The sequence below is a fragment of the Chiloscyllium plagiosum genome, unplaced genomic scaffold (assembly GCF_037043375.1).
Source record: "Chiloscyllium plagiosum isolate Xiang-an unplaced genomic scaffold, Cpla_swu_hap1 HiC_scaffold_46, whole genome shotgun sequence".
Taxonomy (NCBI): Eukaryota; Metazoa; Chordata; class Chondrichthyes; order Orectolobiformes; family Hemiscylliidae; genus Chiloscyllium; species Chiloscyllium plagiosum.
This window is the reverse complement of record NW_028270184.1, coordinates 17,178,638-17,198,276: the sequence shown is the minus strand read 5'-3', so window position 1 is coordinate 17,198,276 and position 19,639 is coordinate 17,178,638. Positions and strand designations below refer to the sequence as shown.

At 44.1% G+C, this 19,639-nt stretch overlaps 3 non-coding genes across 3 annotated transcripts; 1 reads left to right on the top strand and 2 right to left on the bottom strand.

The window, feature by feature from the left end:
• On the bottom strand, window positions 1-72 carry trnad-guc (transfer RNA aspartic acid (anticodon GUC)). Its single transcript has one exon. It is a non-coding gene; the product is annotated as a tRNA-Asp (tRNA).
• A 6,940-nt stretch (window positions 73-7,012) lies between these two features.
• trnar-acg (transfer RNA arginine (anticodon ACG)) lies at window positions 7,013-7,085 on the top strand. Its single transcript has one exon. It is a non-coding gene; the product is annotated as a tRNA-Arg (tRNA).
• Window positions 7,086-15,964: 8,879 nt separating this feature from the next.
• On the bottom strand, window positions 15,965-16,037 carry trnac-aca (transfer RNA cysteine (anticodon ACA)). The gene has a single exon. It is a non-coding gene; the product is annotated as a tRNA-Arg (tRNA).
• Window positions 16,038-19,639: the final 3,602 nt, after the last annotated feature.

The window sequence follows — 19,639 nt, the reverse complement described above, 5'->3', positions numbered from 1 at the left end:
CTCCTCGGCGGGGAATTGAACCCCGGTCTCCCGCGTGACAGGCGGGGATACTAACCACTATACTACCGAGGAAGCTATAGCGACAGCCCTGCCATTTGATCTATTGTGTCTGTATGGGTCAAAAGATAAACGCATTATTTTGCTATTTATGCTTTTAATCATTTGGCACATTGAGTTGTGGACCTTCGCATCACATCAGAATACTTTTTCACGTTAAGAGGGTTTCTGCATCTCCCACCCTTACAGACAGTGAGTCCCAGATTCAATCACCCGCTGGCTGATAAAGTTTCTTTCCGCAAATCCGGACAAAGATTACACAATATCAGATTATACCAATAGGTTTATTTGCAAGCACTAGCTTTCCGAGCGCTGCTCCTTCATCAGCTGGTTGTGGAGCCATGTAAGACACGGAATTTATAGCTAAAGATTACTGTGTCATGAGACTCAGATCATATATTGAACAAACCTGGATTGTTACGTCTTTCATCTTTTAGAATGGATTGCAAGTTTCCGTTCATTATACGGACAGTAAATCGAAGAACTTCATTTAGGAAATATAATCCCCTCTGCTCAGCTTCCATATCCAAATCAATGATATTGGTTCTGAATAGTTGGAGTCCCCGCACTGATCCTTGCAATACCCCATTGGTCACAGTCGACTTACATGAGAATGAGCGATGTATTCCTCTTCAGGTAGCTGTGGGACTAGGATCATAAGACACATAATTTATAGCAAAAGATCGCAGTGTCATGCACCTGAAATGATATATTGAAAAAAACTGGATTGATAAGTCTTTCATTTTTTAGAATGGATTGCAAGTTTTGCTTCATTATGTGTAAATCCCAGAACTTCATCTAAGTCACCTGACCTCCCACCTTCGCCTCCCATGTTGACCACCTCAACCTGTGGACCCTCCTCACCCTCTCCAACCCCTTACCTTCGCAACTCGGAGTCCTCCACTCCCTTCACTCCACCCCAACCTCACCATCAAACCAGCAGATCATGCAGCGGTAGTTTGGGTCACTGACTTTACATCGATGAAGCCAGACGTCAACTCGAAGACACCTCCTCCTTTTGCCCCCTTGACCATGACCTCACCGTCCATCACGAAACCATCATCTCCCAGGCCATACACAAACTCATCACTTCAGGGAATCTCCCATCAACATTCTCCAAACTCATAGCTCAGGAAGCACACACCACCCGGTTCAATCTCCTACCCAAAATTCACAAACCTCATTACCCCAGCCAATTCATTGTCTCAGTCTGCTGCAGCCTCACTGAACTCATCTCCACACACTTTGATACTGTCCTATCCACACAATTCAGGAACTCCCCACATACATTTGGGATACCACATAGGCCCTCCACCTCCTCCAAGACCTTTGTTTCCCCAGACCCCAATGCCTCATTTTCACCATGGACATCCAGTTCACATACACCTCTATCTGCCTTGAAGCCCTCGGTTTCTTCTCTTCTTCACCAGTACCCCTCCACTTACACTTTCATTCGTTCGGCTGAACTGGTTCTCACCCTCAATAATTCCACCTTTGAATCCTCCCACTTCCTCCAGATGTGGCCATAGGCAACCGCTTGAGCCTCAGCTATGCCTATCTCTTTGCTGGTTATGTGGAACACTTACACCGGTAACACTCCCCAGCTTTTCCACCACTACATTGATGACTGTATTGGCGCTGTGTCATGAACACTCAAGGAGGTTGAAGAGTTCATCAACTTCACCAATACATTCCACCTCAACCTTACGTTTGGTTGGAACATCCCAGACACGTTCCTCCCCTTCCTGGACCTCTCCATCTCCATCAATAGTGACCGACTCAACATTGACACCTTCCCCAACCAACACAGCTACCTGGACTACACCTCCTCCCACCCTGCCCCTTGAAAAAATGTTGTCCCTAATTCCCAACTCCTCTGCCTCTGCTGCATCTGCTCCTAGGATGAGAGTTTCACCACAGAACACACCAGATGGCCTCCTTCTTCAAAGAACATAATTTACCCACCCAGCATAGTCGATAATGTCCTCCAGTGTGCCTCATCCATTTCCCACACTGCCACCCTTGAACCCCACCCGCCTAACTGTTGCAAGGACAGAACCCTTCGGTCTTCACCTTCCGTTCCCCACCAACCTCCATATACATCGTATCAACCTCTGATATCTCTGTCACCGACAAATGAACCCCATCACCAGGGATATATTTCCCTGTCTACCCATATACATTTTCCCTGAAGACCATTCCCTCCACGAATCCCTTGTCAGGTCCAATCGCCCTCCCACCCCCACCAACATACCCTTCCCTCCTGGCATCTTCTCCTGCTAACCACAGGAATTGCAAAACCTGCGCCCACAACTCTCCCCATCACCTCTGTCCAACGCACCAAACGAGCCTTCGACATCCAAATGAATTTTACCTGCACTCCACACATGTCATTTATTGTATCCGTTGTTGCTGTTGCGGTGTCCTCTATGCTGGGAAGACAGGATGCCTACTTGCAGAACACTTCAGAGAACAACTCCAGGACACCCCACACCAACCAATCCCACCACCTTGTGGCCAAACACTTCAACTCCCCCTCTCACTCCACCAAGAGCATGCAGGTCCTGGGCCTCCTCCATTGCCACACCCTAACCATCCAACACAAGGAGGAAGAACGCCTCATCTTCCATTTTGGGACGCTCCAACCACGTGGCATCCAAGTGGAATTTACTAGTTTCCTCATTTACCCTCCTCCCCAAATCCCAGATCCAACCTTCGAACGTGGCACGGTCCTCTTGACCTGTCCTACCTGTCCATCTTCCTTCCCATCTATCCACTCCACCCTCCTCTTCGACCTATCATCATTACCCCCAACACTATCTACCTATCGCACTCTCAGCCACCTTTCCCCAGCGCCATTCCCCACCACCTTGGCTCACAAGCCTCATTCCTGATGAAGGGCCCTTGCCCAAAATGTCGTTTCTCCTGTTCCTCCGATGTTGCCTGACCTCCTGTGCTTTTCCAACACCACACTCTCGACTCTCACCTTTAACGCATTGTCTGAGCTGAGATGTCACCTTTTGTTATGAAACCATAATTATCTGGAGAAGGTGACATAAAAGAAGTTCTTGGATTTACACATAAATGAAACGAAATTTGCCACCCATTCTGAAAGATGAAATATTTAATAACTATCCAGGTTTGTTCAATATATCATTTCAGCCTCGTGAATCTGTAATCTTCTGATATAAATTCTGTGTTTTATGGTCTTAGACTCCACAATCACCTGTTGAAGGAGCAGCGCTCCAAAGGTGGTGCTTCCAAGTAAACCTACTGGACTATAACCTGATGCTGTGTGATTTTTAACTGTCCACCCCAGTCCGGCATCGGCTCCTCCACATCATATTAAATGCATGTTTGCCCCTGTGTCTTTTCAAACAGGATTCTACTTTCATATCCACAACCTTCCATTTGAACTGGGTGAGTATTTGTATTTTTGAAGCCATTGAGGGAGGAAGTAAAAAGAATTCACAAGTTTTGCTGTGTGGAGAGCAGAAGGGGAGGACGGGCTGGTTAAGAGAGAACTGTGACCGTTCAGGCGAATTTGAATGTCATTTCACACGATTCACGAAATGTTGCCATCCAGACGAACGACCCTGAGGAAAGTAGTGAGAACATAAATTGCTGGAGAACTCTGTGGAGAAAAATATCAGAGTTAATGTTTCGAGTGCTGTGACCCTTCATCACAGCTGTTAAGAATGAGGAATGTAAATTATGGATCAGCCTTGAGTAAAACTTGAGGCAAATAATGAATCTGTCCATGGGAGCTGCAGATAAAGGGGTTGGCGGGAGCAGGGTGATGAAGTGGGGATAGGTGAAGACAGGCAGAGGGTACGGCCTGGCTGGTCAACCGGAGGAATGAGTCTGATTGGTGACTGGGAGGAGGACCCTTTCTTTATGTGGGATTGTGTGTCTTGCTGGACGTTGCTGCTGTTCTGTGTGTGTGTGTCATATCCTGTGTAATGTGACACACTGGAATTGTGTAACCGGGGAATCCTCCCAATATGTATACTCCTTATTCCATGAACGGGTTGGACCGAAGGGTCTGTTTCCATGCTGTACATCTCTGACTCTATAAGTCTATGTATACTCCTGTTGAAAAGCAAAGAGAAAATGAATATTTGTCGTATTTCCGATATCTCTAATAATATTCTAAGAGGCAACCAGCTGGCAGAAGAGTGGCGCTGTGGAAGCGTGCTGGGCCCTAACCCAGAGGTCGATAGGTCGAAGCCATTCTCTGCTAATTGCATTGAGTCACAGCCACTTGCTTTTACTCACATCGTTTCGACATCAGTGTTTGCTCCCAGGAAGCACTTCAATCTGGAAGAAGCCATATTTATTCCAAGGTGGACACCCGCGGTAGTCTTTCACCTGTTCAGAGTATGCATTTGCAGGACAATAATTACAGATGCCTTCCATTTTCGTTAAGTGGCACACAATTTGAAGGCAGTCAATACTTATAATATTTTATAAATTCCTACTTCCGAAATAGAACCAGTCTCACTCAAGATTGGGATACAGATAGATTCTCACCATGCAACTTGACTGCACTGAGCTGAGATGTCGCCTTTTTTCATAAAACCTTAAGTTATCTCGAGAATGTGACTTGAAAGAAGTTTTTGGGATTTACAGATTGATGAACCGAAACCTGCAACCCATTCTAAAAGATGCAAGACTTAACAGCAAGTGAGGATTGTTCAATAAATTGTATCAGATGCATGCATGACATTGTGATCTTTGCTACAAATTCTATGTCTCATGATCCTGCTCCATTAGTTACCTGATGAAGGAGAAGTGCTCGAAAGTTAGTACTTCCAAATTAACCTGGTGGACTATAACCTGGGATTGTGTGATTTTTAACTTTGTTCAAGGTACGGAAAGTGATTCACTCTGCTGTTACCCCATTCAGTTAACACCGAGACACTCACTGCAGAAAGATTACTATGTTCATCCAAACCTCTTGTAACCCAGATAGTGCACACTGTGGCGAGAATATTCACCTGACCCGAGTGTGAGAAGGGATTCACTCAATCCGTCAGCCTGCATTTCTATGAACTCTCTCACACTGGTGACAAGCTGTTCCTCTGCTCTGCTTGGAAGAATGGATACATTCGGTCATCCACATGCAGCAAGTTTACATATTAATGCAGGGTTTGTATTCTGCTGTTCTCTGGAGAATGAGCAGCTTTTGCTCAGCAAGAAGAAAGAAATAAAGCTTGAAGAGAATTGTTTATTTCCCACTTCCAGTTGCTGTCGGCTGTACCTTATAATTTAATAAGCCAAAGAACTTTCAAAGTGTGAACCAGTCACTCTGTGCCTCCTGCGAACAAGTACCAGAGGAAGGTAGATCGAGAAGCTATATTCTGATCAGCAAAAGAATCACCTCAGCCAACCCTGTGAACAGGTACTATTGGACTACCTTCCAATTTCTTCCCCCATATATGATTTGTTTTTGTATTGGTGCATAGATGGGGAACTTATAAAGGAGGTTTACGTTTCAATGAGTAGTTATATCCTCATATTTCATAATTGTTTATCTGGAACTAAAGTCTATTCACTTCTAATTAATAGACATTCTTGTTAAGTACAGAAATTTGCTCCATGCTTTCTGTTAATCTGAGTGTAAAAGAGAAAAGAATTGGAAAAGTTTGCATATTTCTCGAAATCTTTGACATTTATGGTGACTCTGGAAAAGTTGGGCTCATTTTGCAGTGCTAGTTCCCAATGAGGGGTAACCCAATGCTGTGGAAGAGGACTTCATGAATGTGTTTCAGACAGTTTTCTGAAGCCATATGTTGAGGGGTCACCAAGGGTACCGGCTACTTTAGATCTGCGAGAATACAATGAGAAATGAATAAACTTGCTGTGAAAGAACCTTTAGGAAATCGTGAACAATCAGAGAGCTCAAAGGGTTCACCCACTGCTCCTGAAGCAGACATTCTGGTACCAGTACAGCAACGCTTCTCTGGAAGAGAAACAATAAGAACAAATCTGTCTTAAAGGCACTGGACCGTCACAAGAGGAGGACAACATGATCGGCGTTGACTGCTTGTATCGAAGGGCCGTGCTGTATAATTCTATAATGAACCAAGACCAGAGCTGTCAGCAGAAAGCGTTACCTATCAGCTGCTTTGAAGGGGGCCGTCTCACAGGTCACCAGTTGACGTTGTGCCGTATTTTTATGTTATTTTTTCCTTCTTTCAAATTGCAGCTCCTCTGTGGGTTTTGGGAATAAATTCAACTACTCGGCCCAGTTTGAAAAGAAATCAAAAGCTTTGAAAACTAAAGTTCACATCATTTCTAAACTTTCTAATTTTCTCTTCAAATCCATTTTGTATCCTGGAATAAAATCAGAAATCAGACTAGTTCTGAGGAAAGGTCCATAAGACAGAGGAGCAGAAATTATGCCACTCAGCCCATCCTTCTGCTCCGCCAATACTGATAATAGGTTTTCCAATCCCATTTTCCCGCTTTCTCCCCCTAACCTTTGATTCCCTTGCTCCTCAAGAACGTATCTGTCTCTGTTTTAAATATAGTCAATGGCCTGGATTCCTCCAATGACAGCCTTCTGTGGCAATGAATTCCACAGATCCACCACATTCTGGCGAAAGAAATGTCTCCTTATCTCCGGACCCGAACGTTAAGTGTGATTTCATTCCACAGATTCTGTCAGACCGATTACCCAGCAATTTCTGACTTTGTTCCTGATTTCCAGCATCCGCAGTTCGTGATTTTTTTTGCAACCTCGAAGTTTGTAAACGAAGACGTGATCTGAATGTGAGGTGTGCTCTTAGTTTTCGGTGAAATTCATCAACTTTCAAAGTGAACGAGGTCAAGCAGTGAAACTGATTACCTTGCTGAATATTCTTCTTGTCAATTCACTCTTGCCACTCATTTAATCATCGAAACCACAGAATTGCAGAGGGGACTCATCCTATCCCGGGGGTTTCCGTGTGGGCTAGTGGCGCAATGGATAACGCGTCTGACTACGAATCAGAAGATTGTAGGCTCGACTCCTACCTAGCTCGCGTGTGCTTTAAAGCCGCCTCATTAGCACCCTCTTATAAATTAACCTCAATGAAAACTTTTCTATACGTGTCTGTTACTATTTGCTCTGATTATGGATTTTATCACCTCTCCTGCCACTGGTGTTAGACGAGATGGTCTTCATTTGCTCGAACACAGCGTGCAGGATAGCACTCATGATCAGACAATAGGATTCATAAAACCAGGTCAAACGGTCAAATGAACATGATCGGCGTTGACTGCTTGGATCGAAGGGCCGTGCTGTATAACTCTTTCATGAACCAAGACCAGAGCTGTCAGCAGAAAGCGTTACCTATCAGCTGCTTTGAAGGGGGCCGTCTCACAGGTCACCAGTTGACATTGTGCCGTATTTTTATGTTATTTTTTCCTTCTTTCAAATAGCAGCTCCTCTGTGGGTTTTGGGAATAAATTCAACTACTCGGCACAGTTTGAAAAGAAATCAAAAGCTTTGAAAACTAAAGTTCACATCATTGCTAAACTTTCTAATTTTCTCTTCAAATCCATTTTGTATCCTGGAATAAAATCAGAAATCAGACTAGTTCTGAGGAAAGGTCCATAAGACAGAGGAGCAGAAATTATGCCACTCAGCCCATCCTTCTGCTCCGCCAATACTGATAATAGGTTTTCCAATCCCATTTTCCCGCTTTCTCCCCCTAACCTTTGATTCCCTTGCTCCTCAAGAACGTATCTGTCTCTGTTTTAAATATAGTCAATGGCCTGGCTTCCTCCAATGACAGCTTTCTGTGGCAACGAATTCCACAGATTCACCACATTCTGGCGAAAGAAATGTCTCCTTATCTCCGGACCCGAACGTTAAGCGTGATTTCATTCCACAGATGCTGTCAGACCGATTACCCAGCAATTTCTGACTTTGTTCCTGATTTCTAGCATCCGCAGTTCGTGATTTTTTTTTGTAGCCTCGAAGTGTTTAAACGAAGACGTGATCTGAATGGAAGGTGTGCTCTTAGTTTTCGGTGAAAACTAAGAGAACTTTTTCTCTGAGGGTTACGATCCAAGTCAATGCGTTCGTTGATAGAGTCCCAATTGGATTGCCATGCTTGAGGGATTGTCGTGCGCATCTCTATTGTCATGTCCCAGGATGGATGTTTTGCCCCATTTGAAGTGCTGTCCTTCCTCATCTCGATGTAAGGATACCAGTGAGAGGGGGTCATGTCTTTTTGTGGCTAGTTGATGTTCATGTATCCTGGTGGCTAGTTTTCTGCCTATTTGTCCAATGTAGTGTTTGTTACGGTCCTCGCACAGTATTTTGTAAATGACATTAGTTTTGCTTGTTGTCTGTATAGGGTCTTTCAAGTTAATTAGCTGCTGTTTATTGTGTTAGGGGGTTTGTGGGCTACCAAAAGCAGCAGCTAATGAACTTGAAAGATCCTATACAGACAACAAGGAAAACCAACGTCATTTACAAAATGTGTTGGGAGAATTCAATTGCAGCAGCATATTGGATGTGTACATTATTGAGCACTTCAACAATTATGACAGCTGGGATTTATTTTACAATCTTATTGTGATGATAGATAACTAGAGCTGAATTTTCAACTGCAATTCTTGGTTGAGGGACGAGGTTACAGGATCTACATGATCAGCACAAAAGTGAAGTTGTACATAGTGGACACAAGCAACAGAGCTTTGAGTGATTTAGGCAAGGTGGAGGAGGAGATGTTGCCCAAGCGGATGATGGAATGAAGCCCCGACCCTGTAAACCATCTACTTTAACTCACACATACAACACCAATTGGTTTTTATCTTGATTTTCGCCACAGATTATAAAGTTGCTTTTCACAGCATGTTACACATGAAGGCTATATTGCATGAAATTTGTGCATCTCAGTAAATGCAGCAATATGCTAACCAAGCAATTTATCCAACCAGATCTTTGCCATCGGTACTTGTTTGTTCTCTGCCCCAACACGTGCTGATCTTCAGTAGCGTTCTGCTGTCTCTTGTTGCTCCTGTTTTTACAATTAGTTTGCAGGCAAACATCTCGACAGAACCAAGTTGCAGAACATTAGTAAGACAGAATTGGTGCCAGGTAATGAAAGTCAACAGCATTAGAAACATTAATCAACAACTAATTACTGAAGTGTTATGCTTGACAGAAATTTAACATTTTCACATGCTTCCCATGGCAGTTATTAACAATCCAGATTATTTTATTAATGAATCTTAATGGATGAACACTGACTAGAAAATGATATTTCTCAATGTCATCACGTAGCCAGAAGTTTAATTTACATTTACAACAGGTTATGTAACACAGTTTTGTTGAAGAAACCAAACAGTTGCAGGTAAAAGGGGACCAAAGGAGTTACCCAGGTTGGCAGGATGAGGAGGTGGTAATGGTGAGGGATGAAGCGAATTACCCAGGTTGGCAGGAGAAGGAGGTGGTGGTTATGAGGGATGAAAATATTTACCCAGGTTAGCAGGAGGACATGGTGTTGGTGGTGAGAGATGAAACAGGTTACCCAGTTTGGCAGGAGGGTGGTGGTGAGAGATGAAAATATGAAAAGAATCATCATTGGCAGGAGGAAATGATGGTGATGGTGAGGGATGAAAATAATTACCCAGGTTGACAGGAGGAGGAGGCGGTGGTGGTGGTGAGCAACAAAAAGAATTAACTGGGTTGGCAGGAGGAGGAGGTGATGGTGGTGAGGGATGAAAAGAGTTATCCAGATTGGCAGGAGGGGGTGGCAGTGGTGGTGAGCGATGAAAAGAGTTATCTCGATTGGCAGGAGGAAATGGTGGTGATGGTGAGTGATGAAAAGTATTACCCAGGGTAGCAGGTCGAGGAGGTGGTGGTGATGGGGGTTGAAAATAATTACCCGGTTTGGCAAGAGGAGGAGGTGGTGATGGTGAGGGAAGAAAAGAGGTACCCAGGTTGGCAGGAGGACATGGTGTTGGTGAGGTATCAAAAGGGTTACCCGGGTTGGCAGAAGGTGATGGGGGCAGTGGTGGTGAGTGATGAAAACGGTTACCCAGGGTGGCAAGAGCTGTTGGTGGTTGTGGTGCTGAGAGATGAAAAGAACAGGATGAGTATGACATGGAAACGATGGGAAATTAAGCAGGTGATTTTGTAATGACAGTATCAACTTCAGTGCGGATATTTTAAAATCTCTGCTAATTTCATGAACAGTGATAAACCAAATAAATCATTCCCCGAGAAGGTCTTGAAGTGAGAGTTGGCACGGGGCAAGGTAACACTAGGCACACAGATGCACGAGATGGCCGCTGAGATATAAGTTGGTCACTTAACACACAAGATGGCCGCCGGACCACAACATGGGGAGAGATAGCAGAACATATACTGGCACTGCCTGGGGCCACCAGAATGCCAGTACAATGCACTCACAACTTAGATGATTAGTTGAAGACGGGTGGGGGAGAGAATACACATGAGAAGCACATACTGCCCACGAAAGTGTCTGGGTCCAACCAACATTTTTCATGGAAGTGCTAACAGATTGATATGGACTCAATACAAAATGATGACAACAAGGGCTGCAGTAATCGTCCCTTTCAGGAAGAGCGATTAGCGCCCATTACTACAGTAATGGACTCCTGCGCCAACATTGAAACTGATAATATCAGCGCTGAAACTGACAACGACCGCGCGGAAACTAACAAAGGCTGCGCTAGAACTGACAAAGACTGTACCAAAACTATCAATGATTCTGCAATGTTGACAATAACCAAACCACGTTACAAAGACAATGACCACAGCACTGACCTATTGTATTACAAAATGTATAAAAGTGTCTTGACGTGTGCTCTGGATTGAGAGAAGAATCGCAGCTGACCACTGTGCTGTTGGTGTCTTTCTGTCCATATACAATAAACTCTGCCATTGAAACCCGATTCTGTCTCCGAGGCTGGTCATTTACCCCACAACAATTGGCGCTGCGAGCAGTATGCATATCACTGATCTCCTTATCGAAGGCCACAATCGGGGAGATGGGGTAAGAACCAATGCAAAAGGGAAGAGTCAAACCGGCCAAAGACACAGTTTAAAGGTATACCAATTGTAATGTCTAACTTGTTATAGTACTGATTTAATTTTTTAAAGTGCATGTCTGTGGATAATAAGTGTTAACTGTTGTAAGAACTTGCTGTTTGTGCTGAAACAGCCAGAGGAGAAGGTAGTGCCGGTCTCAGAAGCCCAACCCAAAACCTGTTGTTAAGAGGGGTAGGCCCCCACGTGAAGGTTGGGATTTGACGTGGGAGTTGAGGTGCAAAGGGAATAAAGGAGTTGTGAAGCACAAGTGGCAAATTCAGGTAACATTGGACTCTGTAGAGGCGAACAACGCAGAGTCCAGTTAGAGTTTAAGTTACAAGTTGTGCGCTGTCTGGACTTGTAATTTCCAAAGTGGTGATCACTCTGACCAAGAGCCGAAACCGAGTGCAGCACACGTTACCAAGTAAGGAGCATGAACACTGTGAGTAACCGTGATACCCTGCCAGTCTGTAGTAGAATGACGGATGCTGACGGTGGCCAGGAAGGTATAGAGTCGCACCGGTGGAGAGCACACCGGGCTAACGGTAGGTTTCTGGACCTATCGAGAGGCGTTGTGTCAGTAGAGGTGGCTGGGAGTGTAGAAGAGGCCCAGTAGAAAGCACACCCTGTTGAGCCAGCATTCCCAGCTGACCAGTAGGAACCGACTAATAGTGATCACCATGAGGGTAGAGAAGTCCAACCGGTAGAGTGCACGTCTTGCCAGGATGCTGCTAAAGCCGTAAGGACCGTATTATTGGCCAGGGGTTAGAGAAGTCCCCACTGGTTGGGAACACGTTACTTTCGGTGGTATCCGGGATACACAATGTGCGAAATAGCAGATCAAAGTTTTAAGGGGAATACAGCAGGTTCCCTTATTCAGAAATACAAAGCAGACAGAGCAAATGAAGAAAAGTGGTTGGGATCCATCCCAGATACTGGCACAGCAGAGAGAGCAGGTCGATAAACATAAACGTAATAAAACTAAAAAGATAGGGGGAATGTTAGTATACAAATTAGCAGGCTTGATTGAACAAGGGAATAGGTGGAGAAAGAAATAGGAACAAGTTCAAGAGCTGGGGTACAGAATACAATACATAGAGCAGGGAACAATGTAAAATACTGCAGCCAATGAAACAGAATAGGACACATGGAAGCAGTGTGTCAGAAACGCATGGGGCACCCCCAAACATTACCTCATGCATTGTGGAACTGCGGGTAATCCAAGGTCAGCAGAGTTGACAACCAGCTGCTCCCATTCATGATGGGAAGGGAGAGAGGAGAATAACGGAGGAAATGTGAAATGCTAGTAGACACAGGAGCAGCTGTCTCCAACACAAACTTACCCTTAATCCACACAAATAAAATGATTCACTTAATTCTGGTATGGAGGGGATAAAACACCAGCTTACCTAAGCGAAACTACCCTCATAGCAATAAACAATATATATATCCACACGAAATTCTATGTATGCCTAAATAATGAGGGCATCATAATGGGCAATGATCTCATGAGAGAATATAATGTTGTAATTTATTGTGCAGAAGGGAAATTGATTTGGCCCAGACAAGACGGTTGAAAGACAGGGATTGGGAAACCTACAAGTCACCTTGAAACTATTAAAATGGCTACAGTCACCAGTCGGGACTGGAACCTCAAAAAGGGGGGATTCGGAGCCATCTGTGCCTCCATCCCCGGAGCATGGGCAGAAAAAAAGTTAGATACAGGTCGAGTTAACACAGACCCGATAAGGGTTCCCGGACCGGAGCATAATCCCCACCGGCAACACCCAATAAAACTGTAGTAGAAAAAGCAGTTGTGGAGATCGAGAAAAGATTCTTGAAACAGGGAATCCTGAAAGCAACCACAAGTAAAATGAATTCCCCGACTTGGCCTGTAATAAAGCCTGATGGGAGCCATAGGCTCACCACTGATTGCACAGGAATAAATTAGGTCACCCCCAAATTGCATCCCATTGTAGCAGCCCCCTCCACCATTTTAAATGGCTTGGCCTCCGAGCACAAGACGTTTATTGTTTCAGACAAAGGCAACGATTTCTGGTCTATTCCGTTACACCCTGAGTCCCAGAACAAATTTGCCTTTACAGTAAGAGACAGGCATTACATGTGGACTTGCCTGGCACAAGGGTGCCACAACAGCAAAACTATTTTTCACAGGGTGGTGAGCGATATTCTGAAGAGAATAGATTTACAAGAGATAGCACTGCCCGCCAATATGTAGACGATAACCTAACTGCCTCAGAATCCGAGTCAGGGAAGCAGGAAGCTTTATGTCGAGTATTACAAGAATTGGCAACTGCTGGGGTAAAAGTAACCCACACAAAGGCACAAATTGGCAAAACACAAGTCTTATACCTGAGACATCTTTTATCCCAGGGACACAAAGAAATGCCCAATGACCGCAAGAAGGCAAACCGATCGATGCCATGACCTTCCACTGTCAGGGGAGTCAGAAAGGTGTTGGGACTATTCAACTATCGTTGGAGCTTTCTCCGGAAGTTTGCAAAATTGGCTGAATTGATTCACACAAGGAAACTGAGGGCCGTCTCCAATATGGGAAGAACAATGTGAGAGACAGTTTTTTTTCATCCCAAGTTAGTCCGTATAACAGTTAGGGATACAGGTGAAAATCCAACTAAGGGAATTGTACACATTGGGGAACTGCACAACTGTGGGGATATAGATGGGGATGAAGACGGGGAAGAGGGTGGGGATAAGTAATTGTTACCTCCCTGAGATACTGCCAAGGAGATCCTCTTCGTGGACTGGTCACGAAAATACGTAGCAGCGTCACCCCAAACAAAATGGGCTGTAGTAAATTAGATGTTAGAAACAGTTATGTCCAGAGGGATTGATCAAAATCAGTCCGCACAGATAGCAGAACTGGTAGCACTCACCAAAACACGAGAACAAGCAAAATATTCATGAATATATATACAGAAAGTCAATATGCCTTTGGTGTAGTCCATGTCCACATGGTGGCATGGGATAGAAGAGGGTTCGCCACCACTATCCGACATCAATGAAGAATTCAGGCACTATTGTGTGCCAGTGAACAGCCAAAAGAGGCTGCAGAAATAAAAGTAAAAGCGTATCAAAAGGAACCAGCAAAAGAGATTCCAAGTTTGCTAAAATTCAAAGGAAACCAGGCAGCAGACCGAGCAGCTCAGAAAGCCCAGAACAAGAAGCCATTGACGCAGCTGCAATAGCCACTGTTGAATTAGTGAAAGATGCTATCCAAATTCAGCAGTGACAGGAGGACACCCTGCAGGAAGTGAGAGAGAGAGCAATGGAGAGTGCAGGCAGCATTCAAAGGGGAGGATGGTGTCTGCAGATTAATAGACAAGGTGTTGGCACCAGCACGTACACAAAACACATTGCTTGAACTGCACCACGGGCTCTCCCATACCGGTAGAGAGTCCATGATAGCAAGCCGAGGGAGAGAGTGGTGTTGGAAGAGCGGGGGGGGGGGGGGGATGAGATGTGGCCAAGTACTGCCACAGATGCATGGTTTGTGCACAACATAACCCAGGGAGACTCATAAAATTTAGGATGGGACCCCTGCCCAGATCTGGTGGGTAGAAGCATTCCCGCCCAAAAACTGCACCACGACAACTGTAGCTCGAATATTGTTGAAGGAGTAATCCCGAGGTCGGATACCCCTCCAGGTCGACTCTGACCATGGGTTACATTTTACTAATGAAATTAAGAGCAGCCACGAATCAGGCAACCGAACTGACACCATATGAATTAATGACCAGGCGAGCAATGCAATTGCTACAGACAATAATCACATGTGGCACCGACTTGGGTTCACTGAAAGACAAAAGTCGGTGATATGTGATAGAATCAACTGCCAATTGAAAGGGATGTGGAAATCTGTAATTGATAAACATTACAGATTATTATCCTCCACAGACCAATATAAAACAATGAGCATTGTTCTGGGAGAAACTGAAGACTGCATATGCTGGAATTCAGAGTTGAAACTGTTGTACTGGAAAAGGAAAGCTGATCAGGCAGCATTCAAGGAGCAGGAGAATCAAATTATCGGGCAGAAGCCCTTCATCAGGAAATACTGCTAATTATTATTACATTATTCTCCAGAGTCCAATGTAATCCAATGTAAAATCGTATCATTTCCCAGACCCGAATTTAAAACAATTTAGCTGTCTAGGTTTGATCAATATGTTCGCAGAAGTTGTATGACTCTTTGATCGTTTACTTGTAAATTCTGTGTCCGATGTACTCTCTCACACTAGCTGCCTGAGGAAGGAGCGGGGCGCTGGACGCTTGCACTTTCAGATAAACCTGTTGGACTATAACCTAGTGCTGTGTGATTTTTGACTTTGTCCACTCCAGTCCAACTGCATCGTGGTTTGATGTCGGTGGGAACTGGGTAAAGATTGAAATATGTCTTTTCAGTGAAAAGAACATTTACCCTTCAGCATCAAAATTGAGTTGTTCCTCATCTTAAATCATTTTCTCCTGTGTTGTTGGTTGATCTGTTATTTTACCGCCTTCCTTGATTATTTTCTTTCATTTACTTTGAGAAAATTGCGCTTCTGCTATTCGCTCCGCCTCCAAAATGAAAACGTGCATTTTCATTTGTCCGTCTGACCTGGTTTTATGAATCCTGTTGTCTGATGATGAATGCTATCCTGCACGCTGTGTTCGAGCAAATGAAGACCATCTCGTCTAACACCAGTGGCAGGAGAGATGATAAAATCCGTAATCAGAGCAAATAGTAACAGACACCTATAGAAATGTTTTCATTGAGGTTAATTTATAAAAGTGCGCGAAAGAGGCAGCTTGAAGGTTTTGAAGCGCACTCGAGCTAGGTAGGAGTCGAACCTACAATCTTCTAATCCGTAGTCAGACGCGTTGTCCATTGCGCCACCAGCCCACACGAAATGATTCGCGAACGGATGAGTCCCCTCTGCAATTCTGTGGTTTTCATGATTAAATGAGTGGCAATAGTGAATTGACAAGAAGAATATTCAGCAAGGTAATCAGTTTCACTGTTTGACCTCGTTCACTTTGAAAGTTGATGAATTTCACCGAAAACTAACAGCACACCTCACATTCAGATCACGTCTTCGTTTACAAACTTCGAGGTTACAAAAAAAATCACGAACTGTGGATGCTGGAAATCAGGAACAAAGTCAGAAATTGCTGGGTAATCGGTCTGACAGCATCTGTGGAATGAAATCACACTTAACGTTCGGGTCCGGAGATAAGGAGACATTTCTTTCGCCAGAATGTGGTGAATCTGTAGAATTCATTGCCACAGAAGGCTGTCAATGGAGGAAGCCAGGCCATTGACTATATTTAAAACAGAGACAGATACGTTCTTGTGGAGCAAGGGAATCAAAGGTTAGGGGGAGAAAGCGGGAAAATGGGATTGGAAAACCTATTATCAGTATTGGCGGAGCAGAAGGATGGGTTGAGTGGCATAATTTCTGCTCCTCTGTCTTATGGACCTTTCCTCAGAACTAGTCTGATTTCTGATTTTATTCCAGGATACAAAATGGATTTGAAGAGAAAATTAGAAAGTTTAGCAATGATGTGAACTTTAGTTTTCAAAGCTTTTGATTTCTTTTCAAACTGGGCTGAGTATTTGCATTTATTACCAAAATCCACAGAGGAGCTGCTATTTGAAAGAAAGAAAAAATAACATAAAAATACGGCACAACGTCAACTGGTGACCTGTGAGACGGCCCCCTTCAAAGCAGCTGATAGGTAACGCTTTCTGCTGACAGCTCTGGTCTTGGTTCATGAAAGAGTTATACAGCACGGCCCTTCGATCCAAGCAGTCAACGCCGATCATGTTCATTTGAGCGTCTGACCTGGTTTGATGAATCCTGTTGTCTGATCATGAGTGCTATCCTGCACGCTGTGTTCGAGCAAATGAAGACCATCTCGTCTAACACCAGTGGCAGGAGAGGTGATAAAATCCATAATCAGAGCAAATAGTAACAGACACGTATAGAAATGTTTTCATTGAGGTTAATTTATAAAAGAGCGCGAAGAAGGCAGCTTGAAGGTTTTGAAGCGCACTCGAGCTAGGTAGGAGCCGAACCTACAATCTTCTGATCCGTAGTCAGACGCGTCATCCATTGCGCCACTAGCCCACACGCGGCCCGCTCGGGTCGGATGAGTCCCCTGTGCAATTCTGTGGTTTTCATGATTAAATGAGTGGCAATAGTGAATTGACAAGAAGAATATTCAGCAAGGTAATCAGTTTCACTGTTTGACCTCGTTCACTTTGAAAGTTGATGAATTTCACCGAAAACTAACAGCACACCTCACATTCAGATCACGTCTTCGTTTACAAACTTCGAGGTTACAAAAAAAATCACGAACTGTGGATGCTGGAAATCAGGAACAAAGTCAGAAATTGCTGGGTAATCGGTCTGACAGCATCTGTGGAATGAAATCCCACTTAACGTTCGGGTCCGGAGATAAGGAGACATTTCTTTCGCCAGAATGTGGTGAATCTGTAGAATTCATTGCCACAGAAGGCTGTCATTGGAGGAAGCCAGGCCATTGACTATATTTAAAACAGAGACAGATACGCTCTTGTGGAGCAAAGGTTAGGGGGAGAAAGCGGGAAAATGGGATTGGAAAACCTATTATCAGTATTGGCGGAGCAGAAGGATGGGTTGAGTGGCATAATTTCTGCTCCTCTGTCTTATGGACCTTTCCTCAGATCTAGTCTGATTTCTGATTTTATTCCAGGATACAAAATGGATTTGAAGAGAAAATTAGAAAGTTTAGCAATGATGTGAACTTTAGTTTTCAAAGCTTTTGATTTCTTTTCAAACTGGGCTGAGTAGTTGAATTTATTCCCAAAATCCACAGAGAAGCTGTTATTTGAAAGAAGGAAAAAATAACATAAAAATACGGCACAACGTCAACTGGTGACCTGTGAGACGGCCCCCTTCAAAGCAGCTGATAGGTAACGCTTTCTGCTGACAGCTCTGGTCTTGGTTCATTATAGAGTTATACAGCACGGCCCTTCGATCCAAGCAGTCAACGCCGATCATGTTCATTTGACCGTCTGACCTGGTTTGATGAATCCTGTTGTCTGATCATGAGTGCTATCCTGCACGCTGTGTTCGAGCAAATGAAGACCATCTCGTCTAACACCAGTGGCAGGAGAGGTGATAAAATCCATAATCAGAGCAAATAGTAACAGACACGTATAGAAATGTTTTCATTGAGGTTAATTTATAAAAGCGCACGAAAGAGGCAGCTTTAAGGCTTTGAAGTGCACTCGAGCGAGGTAGGAGTCGAACCGACAATCTTCTGATCCGTAGTCAGACGCGTTATCCATTGCGCCACTAGCCCACTCGCGGCCAGCCGCGGGCGGATGAGTCCCCTGTGCAATTCTGTGGTTTTCATGATTAAATGAGTGGCAATAGTGAATTGACAAGAAGAATATTCAGCAAGGTAATCAGTTTCACTGTTTGACCTCGTTCACTTTGAAAGTTGATGAATTTCACCGAAAACTAACAGCACACCTCACATTCAGATCACGTCTTCGTTTACAAACTTCGAGGTTACAAAAAAAATCACGAACTGTGGATGCTGGAAATCAGGAACAAAGTCAGAAATTGCTGGGTAATCGGTCTGACAGCATCTGTGGAATGAAATCACACTTAACGTTCGGGTCCGGAGATAAAGAGACATTTCTTTCGCCAGAATGTGGTGAATCTGTAGAATTCATTGCCACAGAAGGCTGTCATTGGAGGAAGCCAGGCCATTGACTATATTTAAAACAGAGACAGATACGTTCTTGAGGAGCAAGGGAATCAAAGGTTAGGGGGAGAAAGAGGGAAAATGGGATTGGAAAACCTATTATCAGTATTGGCGGAGCAGAAGGATGGGTTGAGTGGCATAATTTCTGCTCCTCTGTCTTATGGACCTTTCCTCAGAACTAGTCTGATTTCTGATTTTATTCCAGGATACAAAATGGATTTGAAGAGAAAATTAGAAAGTTTAGCAATGATGTGAACTTTAGTTTTCAAAGCTTTGGATTTCTTTTCAAACTGGGCTGAGTAGTTGAATTTATTCCCAAAACCCTCAGAGGAGCTGCTATTTGAAAGAAAGAAAAAATAACATAAAAATACGGCACAACGTCAACTGGTGACCTGTGAGACGGCCCCCTTCAAAGCAGCTGATAGGTAACGCTTTCTGCTGACAGCTCTGGTCTTGGTTCATGAAAGAGTTATACAGCACGGCCCTTCGATCCAAGCAGTCAACGCCGATCATGTTCATTTGACCGTCTGACCTGGTTTGATGAATCCTGTTGTCTGATCATGAGTGCTATCCTGCACGCTGTGTTCGAGCAAATGAAGACCATCTCGTCTAACACCAGTGGCAGGAGAGGTGATAAAATCCATAATCAGAGCAAATAGTAACAGACACGTATAGAAATGTTTTCATTGAGGTTAATTTATAAGTGTGTGCAAACGAGGCGGCTTTAAGGTTTTGAAGCACGCG